General features: G+C 38.0%; 1 protein-coding gene and 1 non-coding gene across 6 annotated transcripts in view; one reads left to right on the forward strand and one right to left on the reverse strand.

Moving 5' to 3' along the window:
* The window catches only part of LOC134648607 (integrin alpha-V), a 157,261-nt gene that overhangs the window by 34,118 nt on the left and 95,854 nt on the right, over positions 1-27,289 (reverse strand). The window lies entirely within an intron of this gene.
* Trnap-ugg (transfer RNA proline (anticodon UGG)) lies at positions 22,331-22,402 on the forward strand. The gene has a single exon. It is a non-coding gene; the product is annotated as a tRNA-Pro (tRNA).

Consider the following 27,289-nt stretch of genomic DNA (forward strand, 5'->3'; position numbering starts at 1 on the left):
ATAAAAACTAACGTCGTAAAAGGCGAATTAGACACGTATAATCAAACGAAATAAGAAGGTCAAAGGAGTGAAAACACGTCATAGTATTCTGAGTATCCGCGAGTTAGTAGCCTTATCGTGAGTCACACGTGACCGCAGCACAATGACTCATTATATAATGTAGATAGGTTCTTGATTGATGAGATTCGCATCGGAAAAACTAATAGAGACTGTGCGGAAAGAGAAGAGTCCAAAGAAGAGTAGTGGAATGTATGGGGCCCAATAAATTCCACGACTATTCTATTTCCGAATAAACTCTAAAACCCAGCCCTTGATGAGAAACATGCACATGTCATATGTTATCGTGTAGTCAGAGCATTTTCTGAGGTTCTTCCATTTGTACAAAAATAATGTTTTATATAATTTTGATAAACTAGTTTAAGTAAACATTAATAGTATTATGGCTCCTTATTACTGAGTCATTCGATCTATGTATATGTATAAAAAATATTAAAATAAATAATATTTGTTTTTGACTGGACGAACTCCACTATCGGGGATAACTATAGTATATAGTACATATAAGGTTCACTATATTTTATATGTATGTTATGCAGTTCAGTCGCTATGTTTAAACTATGGCGGTATATTCAGGAATGTGCTGCTTACATTGTCGAGTTACAGTATCAGGGAACGAGGTTACTGTTTTCTGAAATTTATTGCTCATACAATTTGCTTTAGTCTGTAGTGCCTGGATATTTTATTACATATTGAAGGTACTATCCAGATGAAGCAATATTTATAAAGGTACTTACCGTTCGAATTCATACTACACCAGCAGTAATTCGGCGCGACATTACTGCCAATTGCATTAATTGCTGCCGTAAATGTCTAGTTCGCTTACTGTCCGGAAAGTTGACATTTTGTATGACGTGTCATCGAGGATCAATGCTTTCCATATTGAAAACGAAGTGTCGGACGCCCCGGGTCGGAACTGCCGGCCTACCCAAGGTGACAATCGCTACCGCTTCGCCATCGAATCGCTTTGTGTCTCTCTATCACTCTTCCATATTAGTGTGACAGTGACAGTTGCGTTTCGTTCGCTACGTAGCGTTAGCGATTGGCATTTTGTCTACGGGGCCTGGCCAGGCGCAAGCGATTGTCACCTTGGCTAGGCCGCCTGGTCTATTCTAGCGTGAGGCATCCCTAAAGATCTGCGGCTCCGTTGTAACCTAGTCCCAGAAATTGGCACAAACGTTTTACGAAAGCGACTGACTCCAGCTTAGAGTGGAAACTAACTTATTGAGATTATTTTTGTTTACCAGTCCAGCGTTGGTAAACATCAAATAATATTTCGTATATCTCATACACAAAAAGCACTCGACCTACAAGTGAATCCCTATTGAACGTACTGACCCACTTCGTCTCATTCGGTGCGCGTACGCATGGGAAAGCTATTCTCGTAAATGGAACGACTGTCAATTGCCCAAACATTGTGCAACGTTCGATTATGAGTTACGGCTGTGGTTTACGCTGTGGATTTTATGAGCAGCTTTTTGTACGATGCAACAATGGAATGGGGAATAAATCTTATTGTGTGTGTGCCAAGTAACGGTAGAATAGACGGCATTACTTTAAGGGCGTCCGCTAGCAGGGCTATAACCGCGAAAATCGAAGTCCGCAAATTGCGGGTATTTTTCTCGCTTTCATTGGAGTAAAAGAGAAAAATCCCAGCAATTTGCTAATTTCGAGTTTCGCGGTAGCCCCTCAGGCGCGGGTGCACGTATTCCCCAACCACTTGGTTACCCGAGTCACGGCGGGTAGAATTTCCTGGAAATTACGACGCCCTTAGAGCCACCCCACACTAGCGTCTCCCAAGCGTCGGCGTCTAGTCAACTCTATGGCTGCTGCTCGACACCACGTTGGCGCAATTGCGCAGCGACACCATTTCCCATAGCGTTGATTAGACGCCGACGCTCAAAAGATGCTACAGTGTGGGGTGGCCCCACTGACAATCCAACCTCTAGACTGAGCTTAGGCCAATTCTTTCATGAAACCGATGCTGCCAAAAATACGGGGGTGCGGGGGGACGAGGTGAGCGAATCCCGTGCCGTGATTGGTCCGTTCAAAGACACGGACCAATCACGGCTCGGGATTGACTCGAAGATGGAGTAACGCTACCGTATGTGTGGCAGAGGGGGTAACGCGACTATGCTATGTCTAGAGGTTGGATTGTCTGTGGGTGGCCCTAACTCATTTTTTTTCTTCATCCATTTCTGAGTGAAGGAAACTAGATAGATCAATCATTATGCATCTTAGTAAACTGTTATAATGAAGAAGGCTCCACGAAACCTATGTATGTATTGTATTGTATTGTATTGTATGTAGGTACTTCTTGAGCTTGAACATGTCGCGCGAGTGAGTCTAAACCGTAAAATCATTCAATACTTATTGAGCTGTTTGTTTTTTTGTAATAAAGTTTATTATTTACGTACATTAAATGATTAAATAATGTTTAAAGTAACGCACTGCTATCTATGGCTACACACTGAACCTGCGCAAGCGCACGTGACTAAGTGGAATGTAGTGTTCGCGCGAACATAGATTTATTATCGCCAACAATCGGACACCGACGCGATGCGATTTACGCGATGCCATGGGATAAGGGGATAGATAGCCTAGCCTAGTGTTACAAGTACATTGTTCTTAATGTATCTGAACAGAAGGACGTTTCACTTTAATTTATTATATTCAGAGGGGTTGTAAAATCAGGAAATTAGAAAGAAGCAAAAGATATAGCGCGAAACGTAACGTTTGTGACAATTGTGACCCAAGATCACCTTTTAGGCCAGTCGGCACTAGCGCCGTCCCAGCGTTGGTGTCTAGTCAACTCTATGGCTGCTGCTCGACGCAACGTTGGCCCAACTGCGCAGCGACGCCATTTTCCATAGCGCCGACTGGACGCCGACGCTCAAAAGACGCTAGTTTGGGATAACTTAATTACTTTGAAAGTATAAGTCTGACTAACATTTTGCTCGTCAGATACATCGGCTATACCTATAATTAGCTATTTTATACTAAAATTATACCTATGGTATGCAGGCTTATCGTATTCAACAGAAAACAAATAAAAACTAGATGTTTTCGTGATTTATTTCTATAGAGTTAGTTTATTATTAAATTAATATGGGCTGGCACATAACTCCGAAACCGCGACAATTCCTTCTAATATTAATATCGAATGGCTTTTAGAAGTCATTTCACCAATACTCAGGATAAAAATATCGCACATCAATACGGTATGCGCCTTTTAAAACGCCGCTCAACCTATCGGTAAACCGTACCGTACTGAATGCAGTTAATTTTCAAGAATCTCACCTCCCTATTTAGGAAGCGGGTAAAAAGCTGCGCCGGCGCCGTTACGTTCCGGATCTAGGCGCAGAAAAACATACTCAAGCGATATATGTGTAAGGAGTGGAGTAAGGTAACCTTTAACTATATTACATAACTATATCGGACAATAGGCTAGGTGACAAATTTTCATTAATGGTATCAATCGATCAGGTTTGTTTTTAGGATAAATGTCTATATGGAACCCATTGTATTTAAGCAATACAAAAGTCAGAAATGATAGTTCAACATGTGTCATCATCCCTATATGTCAAGAGAATAGTGAGTGAAAAACGATGGATGGATTGTGTGAAAGAGGATACGAGAAAGGAGTGAGTGCCGAGGTGAAGCAAAGAGGAGAATGGAAGAGAAAAACATGTTGTGCCGACCCCACATAACGTGGGATAAGGGCAGAAGGAAGAAGACTAGAGAATAGTGAGTGGGGATTCTTACCAGGGCTATGTTATTATGGTTTTAAGACTTAAGTAATATAGTACCTATACATTTTAATTAGTGGGACTCGTAATTTCAATAAGGTCAACTTTTTCGCGTTGTTATTCTGTCCCGTGGCGTGGGACAGTAGTGGCGGAGTTTTTGATAAGAAAAGTTGTATCATGTTGCTTGTAGAGGTCCCATTTGAAAGGAACCACGTTGTTCATATGATACTTGCGGCAGCATCACAGCAATCGATGTTGCTGCCTGGATTTCTGACATTTGCGGCAACAATGCAGTTGGCAGTAGCGTCGCGCTGCAATACCGCTGCAGTAACGATGGTGGCTTAAAATCTCGTCTGCTTCCTGTGCCTACATCGCATAATTATAAGTCCGCGACTTTTAAGATGTCACCGAAATACGAGTATGCTCTAAAAGGGTCTCTAATGTTTCCCAAAATGTGTAAAGTCATAATGTATAGTTTGTCCGCATTTTCGTTAGTCATAATTCATCTGGTTCAGAAACACGTCACTTTTTAGGATTGCCATAAAATAAACCAAACCTAACCTAGCCTTACGAAAATCCTGAAAAGTTAACGGTTTCAGTTTTATGACTAATGATAATATGACAAACAATACATTATGACTTAAAACTTTATGGGAAACAAAGGGACCCCGCTCTAAAAACATGATAATAAGTTAAACATGTGTAGATCAAGAGAGAGCATACTCGTACAAGTCGGTACGCATCCTTGCGTTTTTGCCGCACTAATTGCGCGCCCGTTACTCAATACGCAGGAGTTCTGCAGAAGGGCCGTTTTTTCACGTTTAACTGTAGTGCCGGATTAGGAGAGCCCGCGCGTTAACGGACTTGCGATTTTATCCGGCGCTCAACGGTTTACTGCGAGTGTGATTGTGTTTACGGAGTTGTTTATACAAATATAGATTATCTTCCTAAGTATTAAGTCAAGTAGATATTAGGTACAATTCAGGAAGCTACTTTGTTACTTTGTATGTTTTAAAAAGGTTAAATTTTCATTGAAGTGAAGTGTACATTGTAATGCACATTGGGCGGGACGAGGATAACTTAGAAGCTGAGAAAATTGGGACGTGTGCAGGACTACAAGCAGATATCATCTTTAGTTTTAAACGATGTCACGAATAACAAATAAATACCTATAATTGGAAACAATGGAATAATCGTTTCCCCTTTTATTTCAAATTAGCGAAGCTATCTGAATCTGGAAGCGAATCGCACATGAATTCTATTAGGGAGAGCAATAAGGCGTCCACCGCTGACCTGACTTTATTCACACCCCATACAGAGTATTCGGCCCAGACAAACCAGTATAAAATAGGGCAGTTTACAATATCCAGAAACTTCCTGGCTCGCACAGCGAAACTGTGAAATGAACTGTCGCCCGCGGTATTTCCGGACCTGTCACTGGCCTTAGCGTCTATTGCAGACGATTTATGGTGTAAAACCAGAGAGACATCTCATCGCCTGGGGCGGAATTAAGAAAACGCAGGGATGCCCAGCACCTGCATTACCCTCTCGGCTTCACTATCTTATCCCACAGGAAAGGCGAGCCAATACGTGTGGAGGCAGGTCGGCTGCAGGAATCTGCCGCTTATTTCAGGTTGGACCCTACTCGCGCCTTACGGAAACTCCATTCCGGGTTTTATTCTGGAGTATCCTTCTCCCCTGTAACGAAATAGCTTCGTGCTTCGTTTGTGGACTTATTAGTCGCCTCGTACGACTTCTTTATCCAATGTGAACCCTCACTGGCAATATTTTAAATCCGGCCACCACACGGCCACAACGCTGCCGTGCTAACAACATATGCAGTAATCGCAGTTGAAAAGTCATGCAATTGTTTATCTTATTCTCTTTGAATAAGTTCTTTATTTAAACGATGTTTTTCATGCAAGTACTGCACGTACGATAAGCAGGGCAGAACGAACCTTCACGAAAAGAGCATGCTTCCATCTTTAACCTCTAGCCCGCCCAGAGACCTATAAAAAAGGTCTCCTGTTCCATTCTAATTTGAACTTTGTGTTGACAAAATAAAATTTCATTTTGCTTGGCAAGGTTTGACGTATGGACGGCTAGAGGTTAAGGCCGGCAACACAACACCCCTCGTGGGGTATCGATATAGGTGACGGTAATTGCTTACCATCGGGAGATTCGTTTACCTCTTACATGATTAAACATTTAATCGATGATTCGTGTATTAACAATACGCATTGATCTCAAGGCCACTCAAATACTGGTTTTGAAACTATTCGGGGTACTATTTGGAATACTAGCTGGAACTCAGGGTCTGTCGTAACTCAGCCCGATAGAATCGGCATTAGCGCGAACAGATCCCTATCCCGCTGTATTGAACGAAACGTCGTAACTCAGTGGAAAGCTTGTATGAAGATACGACGTTTTGGAATAGAGCAGCAGTATCGTGGGCTCCTAATATGATGCTGAGTTAGAACTATGGCGAACTTGTAGTTATTATATGTATGTCTGCGACTAAATAGTCATGCGATTTTGAAAAAAACCGGCCAAGTTCGAATCGGACTCGCGTTCCTAGGGTTCCGTACATTAAGTCCGACTCACGCTTGACTGTACCTTTTTAATAGGTTTTCCTGTCATCTATAGTTAAAGATATATATTTTGTGTATTTTTTCAAAATGTTAGACCCAGTAGTTTCGGAGATAAAGGGGGGAGGGGGATGGTCGGGCGGACAGACAGACAGACGTTACGCACGAGTGATCCTATAAGAGTTCCGTTTTTTTCCTTTTGAAGAACGGAACCCCAAAAAGGTGTCTTAAAGACTGAACCAGAAAAGATGTAGAACAAGAGTTATATGTTATCATCATCATCATGCATAACCTCAAAAATATTTACTTTTTAGTAGATTCATACATAAATATATTATAATATTAGTAAAACGAGTACATTGCCGTGCCATGTGTATCCTTGTTGTAGGTATTATAGGTGTTTACCTATAATCAATATAATTAACGGCATGCGCCGGAGCCGCCCCGCCCTATTGATAAACTTTTAGGGTTGTCTCTGAAATGTATACACAATCCCTACTAATATTCATCATCATCAACATTTTAGCATCCTGTAGACTACTGCTGAGCATAGGTTTCCCTTGGTGTACGCCACTCGTCCCGGCACAAATATTTTGAAACTATCTTTCTGTTACCTCTTCGTCTCTTCACGCTTAAACCGCTAAACTGATTTAGATGAAATTTGGTATGAAGATAGTTTGAGGCCCGGGGAAAGACATAAGATACCTATTAGTTATTATATTTTATCTCTGAGTTACAGTAATTTAACAAAAAATTTTGCAGGTACAACTTTTTCCCGAATTGGGATTTAGTATTTTACCCGCCCAAACTAAAAGCGGCTCATTTTAATATATGATTCAATTGTAAAAATTAACAACCCTAGCGAGGTCGGTCACGGGCGCGTGCGCGGGCGCACAATGGAGCGCTTTTGTAAGCTACAACACCGCGTTATCCTGTCATCGCTTACATACTTACATGCACGGAGCTTGCCTATTCTATTCATGGCGAGGGATCGGTCACAAGGAGGTTTAAGTTTCCAATCAAATGCCGGCCAGAACTGTAAGAGTTATCTCTTTAAATTAATTAAAAGGAAATAAACAAATCCACATCCAAACGGATCCACATTCCGGCATAAGAGAGGTTAAAAGTCGTTAGTGCATTGTTTGCGCTGAAAAAATCCTGCCGAACACACTCCCACAGTCTCGCACAGCCAGACTGTGGAAACTGTCGGCTGCTGCCCGCGGTATTTCCGGTATTAAACGAAGGTTTAACCTTCAAGAAAAGAGCGTAGCCCATCTTAAATTCCGGCAACGCATTTGCAACCCTTCTGCTGTTGCATGTATCCATTGGTGACGGTAATTGCTTACCATCGGGCCATTTCTCTACTCATAAAAAAGTAGAAACGCGTTTAGGCAAAAAAATAACAAAAAAAAATACAACTGACAGTTTTGCATTCAACAGACAAACAGACAAACAGACAGAGTGGACAGAGTGGAGGCAGATCTCCGTGAGCTTGGCGTCGGCGAAAGCTGGCGTGATACTGCTCTGGAGCGAGCAAAGTGGCGTGCTCTTCTGTGACCCAAAATGAGTTTTGGCCTCCAAAGACTCATTTTGGGTCATCGCGCCAGCGAAGTAATAGTAGTACATAGTAAGTAAGTACTTATGTAGTTCCCAAACCTAACAAATATACATATAACATCACTACGTCATATGACTGCGTGTTTGCCAAATAGACCCGACAGTCCCACTTTCCCACATACGTAATGAGTCCATTTCTATATGTTTGACAATAGCCATTGAAACCCTTAAGGCGGGCTATTTGTCCAATATGGCTAAACGGCGGTTGCCTCGACCGTTATGGTTGCCTTCAATGCGAGGCAAATGTAGCGAGGCTATTGTGTATGAGCGCTATGTTATATCGAGTTTTTTATTGCTTTTAGGTAGGAATAAAGGTTTTATGTTCTACAAGAACACATAATAATATTGATCAACAATAACGGACGTATAGAGACGATTGGTCCGGAAAAAAAGTGACAGCGAAACTTTTTCTATGTCCGACTAATTTAATAGTTATTTGTACAACAAGAGATCAAAGTTTGATATTTCTTCGAGTGCTTATTTTGAGTCCCGTGCAAGCGAAAGATTCTATACTAATATCTATATACTAATAATAATCTAATTTAGAATCTTGAGCGTAGTAAGGGACTCAAAAGCGCACGAGATGTGTAACGGTTCAAAATACTGTGGTAATATTGACCCCGTTATGATACTCCTATCGACATCTAGTGGCGGAATAGCTGTCGTCACGGATTAATTTTAACGCCATCTGTTGGCATCCAGAGATACTCGATCAGGTGAAAGTCAACTATAATTCTATATTGTTTATGGTTATTATTTTAACTTTAGATATCTTCTTTAGAGTTTAAATATTTAGGTTTAATAGTTCGAAAATATTGACACGCAATATAATTAGTCTTTTAATTTGTTGTTTTCCAATATTTTGGGACATCGATTGCTACATGGCAAAATTTCTCGACTCCGCGTCATAGACGCAAGCTTTAAAAAAGAATGAAAGGAAATCGATTGTCGAACGCGATCCTCTCATCACTTGAGATCCGGCGGCATGTGAGCGAACAGCGTCGTGGTCTGGAGTCAATTCGTCCTGGGAGGCATCCCTTAAAAACATGCACCCACACTTCGTGTAGCAAGGTAAGTAGCAACTCGAAAGTTTAGTGTTACAAGAATGTAATTCGGTCTCTGCAACGTTACTGATTTTCCATTCCTTTGTTACAGCAGAGACAAGCATGGCGTCGTGTACCGTGGTTCCTTGAAGGGCCAAGTTAAAACTTATTTTTATACATGTCGGGATTTTAGTATCGACAGCTTCAATAAAAATCCGGGTAAGAATTCGCATATTTATTGTAGGGAGTGTAGTTTTCCTTTTTTCCGTCTTTGTTCATATGTGGCAAATGACCACGTGGCAGATTGTAAGTTTTCCTCTAAATTCTTGAAGTAAGATGGGAGTTTTAATTATTGCTGGGTTTATTTCTGTAGGATATGGCAGGAAATGCACATGCATAGTCAAGGTGTGACGTGTTTCTTATGATAATTCTTTTCTTTAGCTTTGATGCCGGTCCATCCGTCCCTCTACCTATCTACCCATCCACCCATCGGTCCACTCCGTTACTTGGGCACGCTTACTCTTTCTCCGGGCACGTGTCAATGCTGGATGCCGCTGTAGCCTTGGGCTCGTGGTCCATGCTGCTCACCGCGACTTTTGGCTGCATCCTCGGCGCGCCACTGGAACAGCGTGGCTACGGCTCCACTGCCTTCTGCTACAGACACGTGACTCAGGTGTGGTCCAATCTAATCTCTCAGTTAATTTTAAAACTTTAGCAAACACAACAGTGGCCTCTCTATAGACTTTGAATGCTCGGTGCATACTTTAGTGATTAGAAATTGATAGACTTTAATGTAGACTGCGTAACCAGTCTACTGTAATAGTATTAAGCTTAGATACATAATAATAGCGTAAGGTTATCCTCTGTACTACCTTCTTATACTAACTGATAGTTTTTTTAGAAAATACAACTAGCTCAAGCTCAAAGAAATAGTTTACTTTATCTCATTCTAGCTTAACCTTTTTTTTGTACGCTGTACAGCGTGCTGGCGCCCAATACCTAGTTATAAATACGTTTAGTAAGTATATTTCTTAAGGAATTTCACAGACGGGTTGTGTGACAGCAAAGCGTCGAACCTACGATCCCTGAGAAACACCACCGATAGTCTACAGCTCAACAAAAGTGACAAAACCTGTTACAAATTTTGGCATCCCAATTCGTGGGGCTACGCTTTCGCTTTTATATTGCTGTCGCAGTCTGTGGATTCTGAAAGAAATCCTTTTTTTTTTGCTATTTGTTTGAGCTCACTAATGCACTGCGCACATCTTTAATTTTAGTTTAAGACGCCATGGTTTGTTCTGCTTGCTTGCCTACAACTTATTTAATACTTTGACCTTTGACTATGTATGTCAACATAATATATTAAAAGCTGATAAAGCTATTTTCTAATACTACAACTTTATAAATTGTGATACTTTTTGCTAAAAACAAGAAACTGTATTTTTTCTTTAAATTTTGATTATGAAACTCTAAACATTGACTACTCTGTACCAATCTGTACCTAAATTTTATCTCAATGATTTAATAATAACTCTGTATGTAAGACAGACTTATATAAATAACTACTTACTGTTTGCTCAAAGATGCACTATTTTTTTATGTAAAAAGAGACCACTGTTAAGTAAAACTTAAAAACTTTATTTTTTTCAAAATGCACCAAGCGACAACACTAAAATTAACCTGCTTCTTTTTTTCCTCAAGTTTGTTGGTCGCTGGTAAATTTCAGGTCTGCAGAAGTCGTTGGTGGGTTATACCTCTCATCGTTGTCTCGCAGCCGTCTCTGGTCTTCTCTGCACAGGTCATCTCCACTCGAAGGTCAAAGTTAGTTCGCTCTGTCTCACTATAACTATTCTTATATTTATTTATTTATTGCTTTATAGGCCTTGCAATTTAGGGCTAAAGCGTTCTATTTTTATTACCAATACTTACTGAAAGTGAAGCTACTTTCTATGTTCTAACATAAGAACTCTGTACCAAGCCATTTGCTAGTACCTACTATAGTCATTTATGCAAATACCTACTTAATTATATTTTTTTGTTAGGAAACTTAGTTCTTAAAGTAATTTCCATTACCGCCTTACTTTTTCTTGATACTCTTAACTTACTTACTAATAGTTAGGTTAATGAAACTTAGTTTTTTTTTCTTACTAGAAGTAATGTTTACAAAAAAAACGTTACTCATCTCTTCTGTGTTCTAAAGAAGAACATACTGTACTTAGTCACACTGACGGTACCTACTTTTAGCTTTAGACATTATTTTATCTTACTTTAATAGGTATGTTATAATTTTACCATATTTTTCTAAGCCGTTGGTATACTGTAAACAAGACAACTTAAATATTAATTATAGGTGTAGTTATTCTCTTAAGAAACTTATCTCTTTTATTTTAAGCGATATTCAAATGTTGCATTGGTATTTTTCTCTGTTCTAAAATGAACGCTGTACTATTGCCTCTCTGCAAAGTACAAATACCTACTTACTCTTGTAAATACTATTTACTTAGAATACTGTTAGGTTAGGTCTCACTAAACTTTATAACTTTGCTATCTAAATGTTCCATGAACATGGTTGTAAACAAAACAACAATGCAGGTTATCTAGTTACTTTAATATCACTACATGTTTGAATAGTTTGGCACGGAGCCCACTGTTTACAAAACATATCTAGGACTTGACTTTTTTTTATTCCCCATAACTCAATAAAGTGTTTTTGTTATGTTGGATTTCACTTTAAATTCTTCTATAGGGAGAATATTGCTGGCTTGTAACTATTGCTTTTTGACATCGATGTTTCGTTGTTGAGGAGATTTGGATGTGACTTCGTCTTTTGATGCTTAAGGCGTCAGCTGATTTCCTGGATTCTTGAGTCTTGAATTGAAGGTCAGTTGTTCATTTAATAAAGTGATGTGATTAGTGCTTTGTGAAGTGAAAATGGTGGTTATAAGTGCAGTGATGTGTTTATCCATGTTCCCTTGAACATTGGAGGAAATTTCGGTCCCATCTGGAGCGAAATTTTTCATTACGCACTTATATATAGCCTTCATTTTCGTTTCTTTTGGCGCTTATGACCTTTTGGAATGGGAAGCCTATACGTCAAGCTATATGCGTTCCGTTTCACGTAAAAACCTAATGGCATCTGTGATCAAGGTTATTCTTGTGTTTTATATTATGAAAATAATTTCATGGTGTGTTCTTACACATTTTGACACTAGAAAAGGGGAGACTGAGGCAATTTGGTGCTCAGCTCTTTTACAACTCTAATTTTTTTGTGATGACTTTAAACTTTAATTGGAAATTGAAGATTTCTGAGTAGGTACGTTCTGCTTGTTGTGCACTGTTTTCTCTCTCTATGAACAGTGTACGGGGATATTGTTTCCACTTCTGTTGGAACAAATTCTGAAGGACAAATACTTACGTAACTTTATTTCTTGATAAAATACTTGACTCTGAATACTTCTCTTTGTATCTCTGATAGGGGACGGAAGTCTTCGGTGTGTTTCTACACATTTGGTACAAAAGGGGAGATAGGGGAAAATGTACTACCGGTTTCGACACTTAGAATAATTTTGTAGTTTATTTTTAATTAGGAACGGGTTTGACTGCTAAGTCGCGGTCTACTTTATTTCATGCATTGGATTCTCGCTTGCGGTCCGTGCATGGGGAGTTCGTGTTATTCTGATGCACATCTCCATGAAGTCGACAAGGGTCGAAATTTTGTTTTCTTCCTGTCTGTACGCCCCACTGTGGTGTTCCTGCAGTCAACTCTTAGCTTTTAGTGGTTGTGGTGTAGGCAAAGCTCGGACGTGCACCCCGCTTAGAATTTTCTTCGCTCGCTGCACCGCCGAGATTTACTCTCCCAATCTTCTCATTAGTCAATAGTTTCTTGCATGTTAGGTATAAACATATTTTAACTTGATAGTTAGCGTTGCATATGCCTCATGGCATGGTGAATATAGTTAGTAGGGTATTAAAAAAAAAATGTAAGTTAAACATTTTTTTTTATCTAAGTTAGGTGGTAATGTAACGGTTCAAAATACTGTGGTAATATTGACCCCGTTATGATACTCCTATCGACATCTAGTGGCGGAATAGCTGTCGTCACGGATTAATTTTAACGCCATCTGTTGGCATCCAGAGATACTCGATCAGGTGAAAGTCAACTATAATTCTATATTGTTTATGGTTATTATTTTAACTTTAGATATCTTCTTTAGAGTTTAAATATTTAGGTTTAATAGTTCGAAAATATTGACACGCAATATAATTAGTCTTTTAATTTGTTGTTTTCCAATATTTTGGGACATCGATTGCTACATGGCAAAATTTCTCGACTCCGCGTCATAGACGCAAGCTTTAAAAAAGAATGAAAGGAAATCGATTGTCGAACGCGATCCTCTCATCACTTGAGATCCGGCGGCATGTGAGCGAACAGCGTCGTGGTCTGGAGTCAATTCGTCCTGGGAGGCATCCCTTAAAAACATGCACCCACACTTCGTGTAGCAAGGTAAGTAGCAACTCGAAAGTTTAGTGTTACAAGAATGTAATTCGGTCTCTGCAACGTTACTGATTTTCCATTCCTTTGTTACAGCAGAGACAAGCATGGCGTCGTGTACCGTGGTTCCTTGAAGGGCCAAGTTAAAACTTATTTTTATACATGTCGGGATTTTAGTATCGACAGCTTCAATAAAAATCCGGGTAAGAATTCGCATATTTATTGTAGGGAGTGTAGTTTTCCTTTTTTCCGTCTTTGTTCATATGTGGCAAATGACCACGTGGCAGATTGTAAGTTTTCCTCTAAATTCTTGAAGTAAGATGGGAGTTTTAATTATTGCTGGGTTTATTTCTGTAGGATATGGCAGGAAATGCACATGCATAGTCAAGGTGTGACGTGTTTCTTATGATAATTCTTTTCTTTAGCTTTGATGCCGGTCCATCCGTCCCTCTACCTATCTACCCATCCACCCATCGGTCCACTCCGTTACTTGGGCACGCTTACTCTTTCTCCGGGCACGTGTCAATGCTGGATGCCGCTGTAGCCTTGGGCTCGTGGTCCATGCTGCTCACCGCGACTTTTGGCTGCATCCTCGGCGCGCCACTGGAACAGCGTGGCTACGGCTCCACTGCCTTCTGCTACAGACACGTGACTCAGGTGTGGTCCAATCTAATCTCTCAGTTAATTTTAAAACTTTAGCAAACACAACAGTGGCCTCTCTATAGACTTTGAATGCTCGGTGCATACTTTAGTGATTAGAAATTGATAGACTTTAATGTAGACTGCGTAACCAGTCTACTGTAATAGTATTAAGCTTAGATACATAATAATAGCGTAAGGTTATCCTCTGTACTACCTTCTTATACTAACTGATAGTTTTTTTAGAAAATACAACTAGCTCAAGCTCAAAGAAATAGTTTACTTTATCTCATTCTAGCTTAACCTTTTTTTTGTACGCTGTACAGCGTGCTGGCGCCCAATACCTAGTTATAAATACGTTTAGTAAGTATATTTCTTAAGGAATTTCACAGACGGGTTGTGTGACAGCAAAGCGTCGAACCTACGATCCCTGAGAAACACCACCGATAGTCTACAGCTCAACAAAAGTGACAAAACCTGTTACAGATGTAAATAACTTTGATCTCGTGTAGTTCACAAAACTTTTCACCTCAGCAGTGAGAACATATTAGAGAACCCGAAAAATGTATTCCTTCTTCATCACTTACCTCTATTCACTCATGTTTTCTTAAGATATACCAACAATTAAGTTTTCACCTCAGCAGCTCGAACAAGGGTACTTTGCTACTTAAAAACAGTGAGCAAAATCGCATTTTGCTCATTTTGTCTCACTCAGTGAGCAAAATGCGATTTTGCTCACTGTTTTTAAGTAGCAAAGTACCCTTGTTCGAGCTGCTGAGGTCAAAAATAATAATCACTATCTAGCTTAAATGATAAACTATTTACTACTATTTTCCCGGACTACTCTTTATTACTGAATTATGGTAGGGGAGCCCATAAGGGGATTTTTGTAGTTCCTCAACCGTGTCCATAGTAGTCCATACCGTGTCAGATTAAGATATGAGCAGACATAGGAATCCGTGGGGCAAATTTTCTTGACAGGTAGGGACTTCCTATATCGATAAACTCAATTATCGATGCTCGTTCTATATACTAGTGATCGCCCCCAACATTGTGTGTGTTTTTTGTAACTATTGTTTTGAAGACAAGTATGAAATTCACACAAAGCATATTTTAAATAATGGCTACGTTATATGTATAAAGGTAGGGCGTAATACCTATTACACTATAAAATAGTTAATATTATCTCAACCTCTTTATTGATTGATTATCAATCAAAGCGAATTGAGTTATTATTTTATTAGTTTTTTACACTTTTAATAAAAACATATTTTTACAAGCAAACCTTTGAGTGAGCACTAGTATACAGAACGAGCATCGATAATTGAGTTTATCGATATAGGAAATCCCTACCTGTCAAAAAAATTTGCCCCACGGATTCCTGTCTGGATATGAGTCATTGCTACCCATCGAGTCTACCTTAACTACTGTTAGCTTATTAGCTTAACCGTCTATGTTGGTTTAAAAATCCGACGTATGGTTAATTAGGTTTTTAATATCTGGGAGACATATAAAAAGACAAAAATGCGCGTTATCCCCGAGATAGGTAGATCGATTTTTCGCCCCCGAAAACCCCCATATAGCAAACTTTATCAAAATCGTTAGAGCCGTTTCCGAAATCCCTGAATTACATATATGTATCTAGACACGTGACAGCGTGTGAAGCCAAATTCAAAAGAAAAAATATATATACAAGAATTGCTCGTTTAAAGGTAAGATAAGATATAAACGATTGTCCCTCGGCTACACTCGAGCTTTTCGAAAAACGTTTCCAATATAAATGTTCATACCTACTATTAAGTATTTATTGAAAGTTAATTCCAACACGGTCCGGGTATGCGTTTCATTCCCTTGCCGGTCAGTATGTGTATGTGTAGAGCCCTTAAATGGTCGTATTCGAGTGTCCGAGCGCAGACAAATCGCCGCTATAAAGTGCGCATGAGATGCACATTTCCTTTAGGGTTCCGCGCAAGTCAGGAGTGTGACGCGTTAAGAGATTTTCAAGTTTTTTTTAAATAATAAAAGGTAAATGTTGCTTTATTTCTGTAAATTTTATGAAAATCTGTGTTTTGTACAATAAAGTGATTACTACTACTACTACATACTTTCTAGTTTTGCCCGGAGTGGTAAAATTTACTACCACTAAAAAATAAATAATAATTTAGTTTTAATTTAATAAAACTAGAAAGCTTTGTATTTAAAATACAAGAAGCGGTAAATTTTTAAAATTTTCCTTACTAACTTTTCATGAAATCTTATATTTGGCATGATGGTCTCTACCATATACTTAGAATCTTAGATAATATACGTTTTTGAATACATGTAATTAAGTCACATAGTAAATAATGACAATAAATATATCTGTTTGTACAAGTGTTATAAACCTTACAAACTTCAGCAAATAAGGTTTTTCATGAATCCTTTCAGGTGGCATGATGGTCTAGCGGTATGTTTCTCGCTTTGGGAGAGGTCCCGGGTTCAAATCCCGGTCGTGCCCTATTTTGGGGCACATTTCAAATCACCGAGTATAAGATTTGACCTTAGTTAAGGATTTTTAGTAACGACCAATATCAAAACCCTTTTTTTTTTTATTCCATTTCAACTCAAATTTTGCATCAATTTACTTTGCCCCTCTTGTGGATGAAATGCAACCATGGACCCGCAACATTAGACATCATCAAGATATGACAATGTCAAACAAGTGTCAAAAGTGACGTTTTTGTTTGAAGAAATGTCACTTTCTGTTTGTCACTCACATATCTTGGTGATGTCTAATAGATATCTTGATGTATCTTAAAGTTCGAATATGACTGTATCTCTGTTTATGAAGAACAAAGAAAGAGCCCGTGAAAACGTTTTCTTATAAAGCTTATCCCTTGCACCCCACCCTCCCCACGGGCGCACAATAATATAATGTGGCGACGCGATAATGAATGCCCCATTGTCCTCCGAGGAGCTGCTTACACGTCTATGATTTGTATGTTGCCAATCGTGAGACAGAGAACGATATACTACGTATATCCCTCTCACGTGCGTTGAGCAGTGGCGTAGTGTAAAGTTAGAATGGTCAGAATAGTTTAATGACTAATTGTTGACTTGTAGCCAGGAAATTAGAAAGAAACAAAAGATATGGCGCGCCGTGCGAAACTTGCGACAGAGATCGCACGGGTTCTCTGAAAGTATACTCGCAAATATAGTCTAGTTTCCAAGTAAATTTTTTCATGGCATTTGCCCTTCATAAATGACATGTAAAAATTCAATTAAAAAAGCCGAAATCCACAGGTTAAGTACCTTAAATTAAAAGCTAAAATTTCCACCTATAACCTTTTACCGGAACCCTTCATATCATTCTTACGTACTTGTATTTTATATACCCATTTCTTTGAATGACGTCCAACGTACAGTTTGACAGGATCAGATATCTTAATTATTATCTTATCCGATCTTATCTTCCAAAGGACCGCCGTGGCAGATCGCGCCCGTTTAAGTGCAAATGAAATGGTTGTAACAGGCAATTAATATTAATTGATTGTGATTGTGGAGCCAGGAAGTCACGTACTGCATTTGCAATTTTGCAGTTTACATGATGTGACATGTTAATAATGGGCCTGATTCGGATTTTGTAATAGACATCTAATAGATATCTTTTAGACATCGCCAAGATACGATAACGATATGTTTAAGATCTAACCTGTCAAATTTGACATTTCCGCGATTCTGGAGATATTCTTGAACGATTTCCACAAGATATTACTTAGAGATCTAATTCACATCTAATAGATATCTAACACGATCTATCGTAAAAGTGACATTGGTTGCCCGAATTGCGCTGCAAAAGAGAACTAGTTGAAATCTAAACTATAACGTATCTAGAATGGATCTAGTACGTGTCGTCTCTTGTGAATATCTTGAAGTTCGAATACAGCAGTAAGTTAATTAACCCGTTAAACCAAGGAACCCTAAAGGCGTTATAAAAAGACGTGCCCGGGGCGCCAAGAATGTTTAGGTATAGGTAAGTAATATTTTGACGACCGGTCTGGCCTAGTGGTTAGTGACCCTGCCTGTGAAGCCACGGTCCTGGGTTCGAATCCTAGTAAGGGCATTTATTTGTGTGATGAGCACAGATATTTGTTCCTGAGTCATGGTTGTTTTCTATGTATTTAAGTATTTGTATATTATATCTATCGTTGCTGAGTACCCACAACACAAGCCTTCTTGAGCTTACCGTGAGGCTTAGTCAATTTGTGTAAAATGTCCATTACTATTTATTTATTTATTAATATGGCACACCTATATACAGTCAGACAGTCAGATATATCGGAGTGGCCAAGGTACTCACAAATATCTGAGCACGCCTCTATTGTCAAGGCGTTAGAGTGCATGTTCAGGCATTGTGAATACCTTGACCGCTCCGATATATCTGATGGCGAATGTTGTCAAAGTTCCTTCAACGTTACCAGGCCCCGTAGACAACAGATATGCCAATAGCTAACGCTACGTAACAAACGAAACGCAACTGTCACTAATATGGAAGAGTGATATAGAGACACAAAGCGAATCGATAGCAAAGTGCAAGTGATCGTCACCTTGGCTAGGCACGGTTTATATCTGCTAGTTTATGCCAGGGGGCAGGGATATTGGTACACGAAGTTCTTGGGTTTGACAGATGGCGTTTAAAAAATTAACCTATTCGATGCGGCAGCATCCAACCCAAACTGTCAGGCTTTACGAGTCAAATATGTCCCGTATGAGGAATGCCTGATTTGCGTAAGGACCTGCATTTGCCCGTACACTTGATTTTAAAGGTCCCTGAAATCCTAGAATATTATCGGTTTGAAATAAAAATTATTCTGAACAAAATAGACTATATCTTTGTGTGAATACAGCTACCGTCGCCCGCGGATCTGTGTAAAATTCTAGAGGTTATAGTTGTTTTCCAAAACCCTTAATTTTACGGTAATATATTCTCTTGCTGCACAGGACACATAATATATGATACTAGTGATAGAATAATAATAAATCATAGTAACTTTTTAAATCGACAAAACATTTTCTCGACTCTTCTTGCTTAAGCTTAACATACAGTGCGACATAAAAGAGTAGAAATTAAATAATATGGAACTAATCCATACAAAATTGTTGCCATGTTTAAAAGCATTTTACGTCTAAAACAGTTACGAAGAATCCCTCGCGCCCTTATTTAATTTCTACTGTTTTATGTAGCACTGTAGTTAAAACGTTTTTGGCGCTTAAGATTTTAATATACTGAGCACAAAACAAATGAGTTTTGGTCAATAGCCATCACAGCATGAAGACAAAGGCTCTCCGGATCATCGGCACATACATAATAGTGAATGAGATTTAATGAACTAGAAGTGAGGTCAAGCGTGGACTTTGTATGGGTTCAGTAAAAAATGAATGGTAATTTTTTATGCTATTGACGCCAAGTGAAAGCAAAATTATAAAAAATGTAATCAATTACCACTTTTCTTTCATTGATTCGACCTATACTTTAGCGCTAGTCTACCTTATGATGAGAATATTTTAGAGAAAAACTGAGAAATTGGGTAGGTTTTAAGTTTAAGGGTTAACATTTAGGTGCATGTCTCTGCTGTGAATATAGACAAAGTTAAGTTTTAAAAAGCTTAAACTTCTGATAAAAAAAGCTTTACTTTTTTATTAGCATATAATTCTTTTCTATTAACATTGTCGTAAAATAATTACATAATATATTAGGTAAATAATATGAAAGCAAACGTTATCACTCTTGCGGACAGTAACATTTATACAGGGTACTTCCTGTAACAGGAGCAATAAATTAAACTAAAGGCTGTACTCCTCAAACTGACCAACATTTGTTCAGCAACTTTTAAAAATTATGAATCCTTTAGACTTCCTCTTTTTCATACAAAATAAATATTGCCTTCAATGTACGCTGACATTAGTGTATTTGACATAGCTTGTCACTCTTTAAACATAACAAAATTTGCATCTTAGAATAAATTTTAAAGTGTAATAAAAATCAAAACGTGAGTTATTTTCAAAAGTTGCTGAACAAATGTTGGTCAGTTTGAGGAGTACAGCCTACAGTTTAATTTATTGCTCCTGTTACAGGAAGCACCCTGTATATTAAAATCGGCGTATGACCCTCTTTAGTTTTTACCTAGAATTTAGTTTAACTTAAGCTAAGTACCTAATAATAGTGTTAGTATTGACAAAATCACTAATGAACCTATACAACTAAAAAGGAACTGCAGAACATACGGGCCGGGCCGCCCAGTCAAAACCACCAGGTGCCTCCATATTCCAGAGTCGTATATATCGGATAATACTTTCAGAAAGCTGTTGGGACTGCTTCTCGCTATTACTGTATTAATTATATTTAGGTGGTTTATTTAAAATTTACCTCGTATTTTTGACTTAACTTTTGAACAACTTAAAGTAATTAACACCGAAAATGCATAAATAAAGAAAACATTATAATCACCATTACCAATTACAATGTCTCAAGGGCCTATTTTAGATTTAAGCTAGTTTTTAATTTCTTTTAGTAATACCACTGTATATATCTTGTTTGTAAAAAAATAATACCATCACCAACTTACAATTAAGAATTGTACACGCATGGTACGAATAACATCGTTTTAAATTGGTTTCTCAAACATAATTAAAGCAGAATCCTAAAATACGAGACGTTAAGAGATTTTCAATCACAAAAACTAAACGGATCGTGCGTGACCGATCCCCAGTAATTTCTAGTGGGGCCGAAACATGCTTGAGATTTTGAGATACCATCAATTCCGCTAGGCTATACAAAGGGCTGAAAATTAATTGATTTCTTAAATATTTAAACGTACTAGTACGTTTAAATTCGATTATTTAAACGTACTAGTGCTCGACATGCTAATGCCCAATAGATGACACCCTACTGTCACCTCTATTGACAATGACTTAAGTTTCAAGATGACATGTACTGGGTTTGAATTCCGGTTTGGGGCATTTATTTGTGTATTTATTACGGATATTTGGTCCTGAGTTATGGATATTAACTTATGTATCTAAAGTATATATTTGTCTATATAAGTATGTACCTAATATGTATATCGTCGCCTAGTAGGTACCCATAGTACAAGCTTTATTTGGCTTGAGTTTAGGTGGATCTGTATAAGATCGTCCCCTAACATTATATTATTTTTTATTGTTTTGGTTCAGCTGGGTTAGCTCGCTCTTATTTATTTATTGGTGTAGAGGCGATAGGTAGAGTATCAATCAGATGAATATCAAATTAAAAACAGATTCTTGTGAGCTGAATGCCGCAAATACTACCTTCGCCCATAAATTTGATACAAGTTTCAATATGGCGGATTCATACATTTATGCGAGGTCTACAGCTCATAGATCCACTAGTAAGGCATAATTAGCCACATCATTTCAAGCTAAAAAACTTTGTATGGAAGCCGAAGTTAGGAGTGATCATTTAAGTGCCGTGATATTAATGTGTTTTTAATTTAGCTTTTTGTGTCGCTAGGTGGCAGTAATGGCTGTTTCTTAAACGGTTCAAGATTTATGTTAGAAAATAATTAACTTAGTTAACTATTGCGTAATAATTTCCAACACGTGGGTTATTAAAAAATCATTTTAAATACCTACTTCTATCCGGACAAAGACATAGGAAGAGTCTAGTCTAGTGCATTCATAAAATACTACAATTAGCTTTAATAATATCTTGCTAGTAAGACTAATATGCAAAAGTTTTGACCGTTTGTTTTTTTACCGATTGTTAGTCAAATTGCAAAGCCGATTTAGATAAAAATCTTGAGCTCTACTCAGGTGCTTTAGATGAGTACTTTTGTACGTATATTAAGGAAAGAGAGTAGAAAATTATACAGATCTCAAAGTACGTGGAGAAACAAGCATATTTAGTGTATAATTTTTATAAGATACATAGATACCTACCTACAAGCAATTTTGAAATACTATCAATACTATTGTATGACCAAGTAAATACGAGTAAGTACCTATAATATTTATACATTTTTGAGAGTGGCTGTGACGTCGCATACATCAATTAATACATCTATTTGTACAAGTGTTACAAAACTTACAAACTTCAGCAAATAAGGTTTTTCATGAAGCCTTTCAGGTGGCATGATGGTCTAGCGGTATGATTCTCGCTTTGGGTGTGAGAGGTCCCGGGTTCAAATCCCGGTCGTGCCCTATTTTTTGGGACAGTTATCAGCAACAGAAGTACGTAATGTCAAAAAACTGTTGTAAGCGTAAACACCTATTGAGATACTACATATAGTAGACCTTACTACATTTTATTATATACAGGTATATCTAGTCTATAGAGATAAGAGTATGTACCTATACGAAAGTGAAATGGCGTCGAAACGACTTTTTTAAAGAAGTAATATAAAATCAACAAAATACAGTTAACCTACTGCCTACCTACATATTTCGTTTTTCCCTTGTATGGCACGAAACCTCCAAAAAACGAAAACAGAAAATAGGTTCCATAAAATGACCAAAAACAACTTTAAAGTGCCGCGAAATTATAAGAAAATGTCGCAAAAAGTCGCAAAATGGCCAAAAGTCAGACAATGCGCTGGCGCACCATATATGGTGTATCATTCCAAATGCTTAACCGAGCACGGACGATACGCCAGTAGGACCAGTATAAGGCTGTCTTTCCACTGATGTTGAGACGAGCGGAGATTCTTATAACAGCATTGGTAGTAATCAACAAGCTCTTCTCCGCTCCACTAGATTACAACAAATGCTATTTGGTTGTAAGTGTCACATTACCTAAGGTAAGGGTTACATTACCTTCGTCGAGACATGATTTTTATGCCGATACCTGCCTAAACACCTTTATCCTTTTGACTGACATACCTAATACTTTCTGGCTGCTAACGATTCTGTATATGTCTCTGTCCGTCTCAGCAGAAAGCGTCCTGAAAAAGGATAATATAAATCTAACTAGCGACCCGCCCCGACTTCGCACGGGTTAACAAAATATACATAAACCTTCCTCTTGAATCACTCTATTTAAAAAAAAACGCACCAAAATCCGTTGCGTAGTTTTAAAGATCTAAGCATACATAGGAACAGACAGGCAGCGGGAAGCGACTTTGTTTTATACTATGTAGTGATAGTGATAATCCCTAATCTTAAGGCCAAGTTACACTGGCGTGAGAGCGGCTGCGCGCGCGCAGAACGCACGGGTCGCGGTCAAATCCGACGTTTGTATCAGTCGCCATATTAGGCGCGCCAGGAATCCGCGCTGACAAATCACCGGACAATTTGTTCAGAGAAAACGGGTACAGGATGAGGTTAAATGGGGATAGATTTTTGATGAGTTGATAACTTATAATAAACCTTCGAGCACATATGGTTTTTGCGGGATAGTATAAACATAAGCGATTTGTGGCCCAGGGAAATTTTAAAAGCAACATACTGTGCCAAACTTACATACTGTACTTTACTACAATACAAATAATAATTGAAGCATTGTACCAAGGATGCTGGCAGCATTTCCTCGCTGTATCGCAATGCTGATACGTTGTGCGAGGAAGCGGCCAGCTCTTCGGTCAACATATTTCTCTTCTCTTTCATTTCAAGTAAGGTTCATATTGGACCTGTGATCTTGGCGTGTGAGTGACATTTTAATAAAATATTAATGTACTGCTTTTAAGCGTCATGCATCTTAATCCGTTTTCTAATCTGAAAAAATCGGGACTATTAATGTTAAGGCCTGAGATACACTTGTTAGTTTTACTTAAGTAAGTAGAGACAAAGCTATTTGTTAGAAGGAGAAAACGATATTCATCTCTTATTCTGTAGTATAGCTGTGTCCCTACTTAAGTAAGTAAAATTTACTATTCTGTAGTATAGCTGTGTCCCTACTTAAGTAAGTAAAATTTACAAGTGTATCTCGGGCCGAAACCTTCTTTAAATTTAGCTATTTTGCTTAAATGCCAAATCCTATTTCTTAAACTCAACTTAACTAACCGTAAAGCAAACAAATTACAGTCAATTCCAATAAATCTGCCTCCAACCGCGAAAGACAATAAAAGCAATAGAAAGCCACGATATCTCACATCAGTCAAGTGGCCATACCAAATACAGAAACTGAGCCTATAACCAGTAGGCCTAGTGTCCAAAGGGATAGAGATACGGCATGGATGAGGGAGAAAATTGCGGTTGTATTAAAATGGAAAAGATAGCGATTTCATAAAGTTAATGTATTGCTTAGCGCTTAAGCTAGTGGGACTGGACTGCCATATACAAATACAAACGTTTTATTTCGGAAATAAAATATTAACAGTATTACATTTATGCTGGCCCCCACACTAGGCATAGCCTGTCCTGTGGTGGACATAAAGCGGTTTACAAGTAAAAACAATACTATTGTAAAATGATGTTTGAAAAAAATGGCACAATTTTTTAGTTAAAGAGAAACGGTGAAGAATGGAATTTACAGAGATATATGTAGTTTACAGAGATGACAAAGAATTAAAAGAAAAGACAAGATCTAGAACCGTAATATTTATTACACCAATCATTTATATATTAGTCAGGCTAAGCGAACTCTGCAGCGCTTTTGATAGCACTGAGTGTGCAAGTGTTATAGTGTTATTAGAAGTATAACCTTTAAAATAACACTTGAACACTATGTTTCAAAAACGCTGCAAAATTAGCTTAGCCTGACTACCTTATGTTTACCTATACATAGCTATATTATAACGAAATGATATAATAAAGATATCAATGATGTCATACCAGATGAACTTGCATAAAATCCATTACAAAGCATCTAGTCTTGAAGCACAAATTATTGCTTTAGATAAGCTTTAACTGCGTAGAAAGAGTAGAAAGTATATTACAAAGTACTTCATCTGCGAAATATGCACGGGCTGTGCGCAGAAAATCAAGTGTCGATTGGTTTCGATGATGAAGCAACAAATAAAGTGCGGTTAACGTTGGTATGACCAATAGAGATAGCTTTTATATAGATTGGTTTAACTTTATGTACTAATCTTATAACCATTTAGTATAGCCGCTAGTAAAGGCTTCTAATGCCTATGTAAAAAATGAACACGAATATAATACGCTCACGGTTAACCCTACACTTATATTATCGCTCGATATAAAATTCTGTATAAAACCTGATATAAAACCGTGCTACCGCCGCTGTACGGATATGATGGTCGTTCTTGTCTACGTGACAGCGTGATAAAACGGTATGCGTCACTTTCTATCCCACGGTGTTAAAAGGTGACAGTCATTTTATCATGTGGATAAAACCATCCATAATACGCCAGCGATTAATTAAGGACTAGAAGTCAGTCGCTGAGTTCGATATTTGCATATCAAATTTTTTCCGTAAATATCACAGGATATAGTACTGTCATTGTTCCTATAAGCTCTGCTAAGAATAAGGCAAGTTCTCCTGCATCTATTCTCCGTGAGTACTGTGACGTGATATCTCGCGATTTACGCAGTAAATCTATTTGCAATTATAATACACTGGCGATAGCTTGCGAATCGACATTTGCTTACGTATTGGTATAGGTGTGTTTAAATGTGCGCTGTGCGTATGTAAATTTTTAAGTGTGTAATAGAAATCTGTGTAGTCAATATTACACATCTACCAGTTATGTTATGCAGACTACCAGACTGAAACTTTTTTTGTTTTAAGCGATATAAACGCAGCCTTGAACGCATTCTTCAACGGAAAAATTATAATGCGATACCTAATGCGAAACGCAGTAACTCTATATGCATTTCATACATAGCATAGCATATGCACATCACATTTTTATTTTGATTGACAGAACAAGATACGAGTGTTTTTCAAAGCAGTCACGATATATAATTAAACAATTGCTACAAATAATCGATAATTTTGTTGCCGATCCGTGAGAATCGATTAAAAGCAAAAAGTGATCAGTACTCATTGCAGGAACAATCGCGAGGCAGGCCTAATAGAGCCTGTAATTTGTTATAAGCGATTCCGGTAAAAAAGGATCCATTATACGGCGGTGGCTATTTTTGCTTGCACTGTTTATACAGGATGCTCGTAGGAGAAATAGGTAGTGTCTATAATAACAAGGAAGTTACAAGGTAGGTATAAAATACTTTATTAAAAGTTTTGCAACAAATTAGAAAACAACAAAAGAAGACAAACAACGATAAATGAACTTCAAAATTTAGTGCATGATTTTGTAAGGTCATATTTGAAAACTATATCAACTATACTAAGTGCTACTAATTCAGGAATATTGATAAATCTCCTGTAATTTTCGCACAATTAATTTATGATATTTAACAAAATTACAAAATGTTAACATTCTAAGGGGGCATTCCACGAGAATGTCGCTTACGTAACGCTTTCGCCTTGTATGGCAGCTAGCTTAATCAAATCCCTAGAGTTCTAGAATATACTGCCAATTTCTTAGCCAAGTCGTGAAATATTAACAGATCCAATATAGCTTACTCAGCATTTTCAGAAGTATTAGAATAATGTCGTTACGTAAGCGACATTCTCGTGGAATGCCCCTAAGTCACAATGTCTACAAGTAGGTATTTAAGACAAGGTAGGTAATCAATAAATTCTTAAAACCCACCAACTAGGCTTTTGCTCTTTTTTTACTTTTGTGTGTAAACTGTGTAACACCAACAACCTAATAAAATATTATATATTTCAATACATTACGATTACGCTGTGGGGAACTAAAATCAATGATGTATCTCTAAACTACACATACAAATCTTATGAACCAAGACACCCTATATCGCTCCACTTCAAATTCCACCCGCGTTGCCGTCTCCACAGGTAATCCTGGTACAAACAGAACAAAATGCCTAAACAAATTGCTTTGCTGGGAGAGACCGCTTTTTGCACTAATTCGGCATTCCGAAATAAAAATACCAACTCCTTTAGTAGAAACAAAAACGGTTTGAACGACGTTCGACGAACGCGGCTGTGTTTCAAAAATGGAACGCAAAAGGACGAGTTTTTTTTAAGTTTTGATATCTTTAAACAGCCAGTGACATTTTGTAGAAACAATTATCGTTATGAGGACGCTTTAATTTGGT

The sequence above is a fragment of the Cydia amplana genome, chromosome 6 (assembly GCF_948474715.1).
Source record: "Cydia amplana chromosome 6, ilCydAmpl1.1, whole genome shotgun sequence".
NCBI classification, from domain to species: domain Eukaryota; kingdom Metazoa; phylum Arthropoda; class Insecta; order Lepidoptera; family Tortricidae; genus Cydia; species Cydia amplana.